The 6,000-nt window shown below is 41.7% G+C and overlaps 1 long non-coding RNA gene across 3 annotated transcripts in view; it reads left to right on the top strand.

Annotated features, from left to right (window-relative positions):
- Positions 1–4,279, top strand: part of LOC124723143 — a 212,341-nt gene extending 208,062 nt beyond the window's left edge. For all 3 annotated transcript variants that reach the window (XR_007006517.1, XR_007006518.1, XR_007006516.1), the window contains one exon: positions 4,124–4,279. This is a non-coding gene — a long non-coding RNA (uncharacterized LOC124723143). The remainder of the gene's footprint in view (positions 1–4,123) is intronic.
- The last annotated feature ends 1,721 nt before the right edge of the window (positions 4,280–6,000 follow it).

Raw genomic sequence — 6,000 nt, forward strand, 5'->3', positions numbered from 1 at the left:
CATTGTAATTTTCACCTAGGATCCTTGTTGTTTAAACTTTTGCAGTTTCATTATCTTACATGAAGTAAGTCTGCGTCAGACGCCAACGTTCGTTCACACTCACAAACATCACAGTCCTTTTGTTCGTGTCACCTGCATGTTGTACACGTTTCACTTCTCTCTGTATAACCTCGTCGTCCTACACCTCATTGTACTGTGGGCTTATAGTGACATCTTCACTACTAGCAATGCTTTCCAAAAAAGTGAATTGTTTGCTCACAGAGCAAATGCATTTATCCTCTGTTGTCCATTTCTCAGATTCAGAGTAATATGAAGCTATATATAATACATCCCAAAATCAAAACAACTGCTACAATCAGTTCTTGCTGACACTATGTTCGTATTTCTTGTAAAGCTTATAAAAATATGACCCTTCCAGAATTCGAACTGTAGAGAGGGGAAAGTTGGACTTCAGATCCAACTGTTCTGAAACCTACAAGCCTCTCTCTCTCCCTGTGGGAGCTCGAATCAGCCTGATGATGCACCTGGTCACGATCAAATCTGGTATTGCATGCTTCGACATTTGCTGCCAGAGTCAAAGGATCCTCCTCAAATATTGTAATCTAATGTGGTATACAGGCGACTTCCCCAACTCATGGAGGGAGACGTTTCTGATACCTCTCCTAAAATCATAAAAGTATCTATAGTAGTGGGACAACAGGGACGCCACCCCACTCTCCATTGTTGCCAGATGTATTCAAAATGGCAGGTGCAAGATGGCGGCGATAGATATGACAATCTCGCAATGATGTCATGTCGGAAAGTTCAAATTTTGGAGGGAAGGTAGGTCAATTGGGGTACCTCCACTAACCTAACCCCTTCGTGTCCCCTCCCCCAGAAAATGGCGGCAAGTTCAAATTCCAGCAAGACAATGCAACACGCCATGGCTACCTCCACTAACCTAAGAAAATGGCAGGAAAATAGGTCACTTGTGCTACCTCCACTAACCTAAGACATCCGCCGCCATCTCTTCCTAGGAATTGGTGGGAAAAGGACTCAGCCTGTGCTAGATAGCATGTACATAAGTCTTTATTTTGCATGCAGTGTTTAAATAAACAATTTGAGGCAGTAGCTCCATCCAGTGTCTTCACTATGAGGTCAGAAGTCCAACTGACCTAGTGCACAGTGGTGCCACTATAGGGCGCCATCGTCCCTCCAGTGACGTAATCCAAGATGGTGGTCTGGAGGGGAAAAATGGCGGGACTCAGCCTGTGCTGGTCTGCTGGAGAGAGGAAGTAGTGTACTTTATTTATTTTGAAATAATTTATTTAGCGATGGATTTTGCGTGGTTCATTTATTACACTGATACAAAATACTCGCTCTGACGTGATTGGGGTCACAATACACAGTTTGCGGACCTGCAAACTACCTGTAAATCACCGAAATAATGCAGTTCACTGATGTGCAGACACGCTCACTAATTATAAACTGTCGAAATATTGCATACAGTTTATTTAGAGACAGATTTCACATAGTTTATTTAATACACTGGTACAAAACACTCACCCTTGCATGCTTGAGGTCACAGTAATTAGTCTACAGACCACCGAAATAATGCAGTACACTGACGTGCAGAGACGCAAATAACTCTTACATGGTAAAAATAACAAATGTAAAACGCTCTCCAAACACGCTTGCTAGTTGTCAGCTGTCGAAATCGTGCACTGCATACCTGTACACAAAATAATGTAACACACGAAAAAACTCGTAAATTGTCAAAAAATAATGCATGTGTAACGGCATGGAAACACACTAGCAATGCTTAAACACCCGAAAATAATGTAGAGTGCAAACACTCAGTGCACGTAAAAAACGCAATGTATCAGTGAACTGTTCCAACACGCACACGTGCTTTGCAGGGCCACCCAGACGCAAGCCAGCACCAGAGTGCGAGCCATTGCTATGACACCGCTGCCGACGGCAGGTGAAAGTCACGTCTACAGTTAGTTTTTCGAGTGTTACACTGACGTCACATGTCTGTGTAAATTAGAGGGAAGTCACCTCCTGGACCATGCGCAAGTGTTCAAAATTGCTGACACAATTCCTCTCTCTACCTGCAGTCCATCGATGACCTAATTGCCGAGCGACTCACCCTCACAGACACTGCAGAAATCCGTCCCAGAATAGCACAGGCTGCATAGTTTCTAGCGATCCTAACGGGACATGCGAGCTATGTCTAGCCATGCACATGTTGACCAGCCAAGCATGACTGACGCATCGCCGCTAAATGGTTGCCTAGCTACACACTATCACAAGTGCATCTAAAAGGTTCTCAATTTATACTGGTGTCACATGGCTGTGTAAAATACGAGCCAAGTCGACCTCTCGGTATTTGTATAGTGTCCATGAGATAGCTACCAGTCACTTTTGTAGGAGCTTTCGTGATGTCTCAGCTTGTCTGCATGGACAATCCTTGGCCTAACAGAACCTGTTTACGAAAATAACACAGAATAATGCCGAATGAATTCCCCATGATGGTCCTGACATGGCACCCCATCCATTAGGTCTTAACCTTCCTGGAAATCATTAAGTCCTGTTTTTTTTTTCTGCAAACGATACTTTCAGCGGCACTTGTATATGTCTATGGCAAAGAATGTTTCGAATTCTTCAAGTTCAGTGGACTCCATGTACACTTAATCTATAATAGAGTGATGGTAGAACGACTGTCTGTTATCTTCCATATGTCTTCACGGTCCTTATGCGCAATGTGTGTTGGCGGCGGTGGAATCATTCTCTAAATTTCCTGTGTTTCTTCACTCTGACCTGGTACAGATCAAAGACACTAGTGAAGTAAGCAGGATGCCAATAATACTGCATCCGAATGTTACGGGTTTGTTACTTCTATTCATCAGCATTAACTTGCATTTTTCCGGATTAAGGCTAGTGGCCATTCATCACACCAACTGGGAATTTTGTCTAAGTTGTCTTTTGTCGTCTTGCAGTCACTGAACTTTGATGTCTTATCGTATGCCGCAGCATCGTCAGCAGACTATTGTGCGCCAAATCATTTATGTATAAAGAGAACAGCAGTGATCCTATCACACTGAACAGCATATTGGATATAGCCATTCACATATCTCTGATCCTATTGCATATGCTTGTGCCTTTAACAGGCTTCGATGGGACATAGTGTCATATAATTTCCTGAAATCTATAAATCTGTAATCTACCTGTTACCCTTCATTCATAGTTCTCGATATATTGTGTGAAATAAAGGCATGCCAAGTTTCTCACGAGTGATGCTTTCTAAAACCATGCTGATTCATGAACATAAACAGCTTAGCCTCAATAAAGTTTATTATGTTCGAACTGAGTATGTCTACAAGGATTCTGCTGCAAGCTGAAGTTAGGGATATTGGTATGCAATTTTGCTTGTCTGTTACTTCACCTTCCTTATATACTGTAGTCATCCACTCTTTTTTTTCCAGTCATTTGGGCCTATGTGTTGGACGAGAGAGAGGGAAATTCATGATAAATGCAGACAGGGTAATGGACCAACGCCTTAGAATACTCTTAGTAAAAATCGAATGGGGTGCCTTCCGAACAAGATGATTTGTTTGTGTTTTTCAATCTTGTAAGTTGCTTCTCTATGTCAAGCATACTTAATTATATGTCATCCATATGAGGGGGTCTGTTTGAAACCCAAGAGATGGCATGTTTGCACGGTTCTTCATGCGAGAACGATGTCTTAAATGTGAAATTTATAACTTGCGCTTTGATTTTGCTGTCTTAAACTGCTGCACTGCAGTGGACTGGTCAACAAGGTGCTGAATGGAACCCTTAGATTCGCTTACTGATTTTACATAAGACTTGAGTTGCTAGTCATCTAATATAAGTCAAATTATCCGTCATTCTCATTTCTCCATTTATGTTGACGGTACTCGATTCATAAATATACTGTATACATGTGGTATTGTTTAGTGATCCCTGCAGTACGGGGTGTGACCTGGGTTCTATGACAGGGTCTGCTAATACACAGAAAATTCGTGGCGGATTTCTGTTCATAACTGATGCTGTGTGTATGTGATGCATAGAACTAAGTTGATTGTATTTCATCGTATTTATTTATGTATTTTTGTTTCAGGGGCTCTACCAGATAGTATGGTGTCACTGTCACTGCAGAACCCACAATCACCACCACCACTACCACAGTGGTATATGTTACCCGAAGGATATAAAGATGATGAAATAATGAGGGTGTAATTTTCTTATACAAATTAATAAATACCAATTAAGAGGACTATATTTCTTTATCTACAAACAAAAAGAAAAAAGCCTCTCACCTAATATCCAACATCGTCTACAAGGTGGATCCCTTACATCAGAGTATACCACTGCAACACATGTGTGTTTGTTTGATGCTTTATAAATACCCCATATGATTCCTATATACATGTTAATTCAGTTTATGGTCAGCTGCAGATTATATTGGTGACTGTGTTGCATGGAGGGTCGGTCACAGACAGTCAGTCTCTAACTTTGCAGGAGAGTGCTTCGTTTGGCGCTGACTTTGCACATCGCACACTGTTGGTGGAGTTACGACAACATGCCTCCTCCCCCCCATTTCCACCAAATGGTCAGAACACAGTCCTATAGCTCTAACTCAGTTTAGCCTGTTTCTGCAAAGGTTGCAGGAGGTGGTAGATATAGATCTCTCTGACTTCTACTCAGTTCTGACTTGAATTGGAACGATCACATGTGCAAAGCTGCAGGGTGGGTGTGCAGAGTCTGGGAGGGGGGGGGGGGGGACATTTTGGAAGATGTATAATGGCTGTCTAAAATTTTACTGAAGCTGATACGTTCGAAAAAGGCGACTCGTTTCGAGATATGACAGTGCCAGAAATATGATTCTCTAGTGACAGTAATCATTAAAGGACTTCTCCATAGCACCCAATGCAGGTATGTGGTTGAATGGAAAGATTTGATTCCTAATCCCAGACAGCATTTCTACCAGAGAGTGTAATACTAGAGATCTGAAAGCCATGTGTACATTTCTTACCACCTCAATCAGCACACCATTTACAGTTCATGATCCTTCTCAACCTACCTTTACCTATAACCCAGTGGATATACTGCAGAACCTCTGACATGTCATTGAGACAGAATACATTACAAATACTGGAGAAATATCTAGCAGCAGCATGCGGGAGTTGCAAATACTGGTTTCATAGCATGTTCCTTAGCTGAATCACTTTCAAAATTCCGTGATTTTATCACAAGGTTGCATTGTGGTATATGTGTAACCGCACTGCTGGTCTGATAATATACACTCCAGCGATCACCGTCTATATTCAGTGTCACAGTATTTGCCCGGAAAAAACCAATTCATTCAGAGGTAATGCCATAAGTTGACTTATAAAGCGAGTATAGGTTTTAACATGAATACTTGTGTGCACCTGCAGAACCAAGACCGGTTGTGATGGTAATATGACCGTGTTTTTTAACACACAGCGGTTTGTAAGACAGTTACCGTCTCTCTTTCTAAGACACAGTGGTGCCACTCACAAGAAAGGCTTATGAGATATGTCCACCCATCCTTGATCCTCAGTCAGTATTATTTTGTATCTCTGGCAATCGTTTATTGGCAAAGTATTATACTTAGTAGTAGGGGATGCATGATAGGTTCGCCTTGAGCATCAGGCTTATGAAGTATGTGTTAAGTGTTCAGACATGTGCAAAGAAAATGACTATGTCTAGTCATAAGGAAGGAATGGATTTGACGTGGAATATTGTGACAGTGAGGGGGGGGGGGCGAAAGTATGTCAAGTCAGAAGAATGGTACAGATATTTCTATTTCCAGAACTACAGCTGTCAGCAGGGAGTATTTCCGATATTTTGCTCATTGTCGAATGTCGTTCAATTGAGAGCGAGATAGTAATATTTACAGGATGTTTGGGGGGAAGGTCAATATTTTACACAGTGATAGTATAAGTAATTCTGAACATAAAATGTTGTATGAAC

The sequence above is a fragment of the Schistocerca piceifrons genome, chromosome X, assembly GCF_021461385.2.
Source record: "Schistocerca piceifrons isolate TAMUIC-IGC-003096 chromosome X, iqSchPice1.1, whole genome shotgun sequence".
NCBI classification, from domain to species: domain Eukaryota; kingdom Metazoa; phylum Arthropoda; class Insecta; order Orthoptera; family Acrididae; genus Schistocerca; species Schistocerca piceifrons.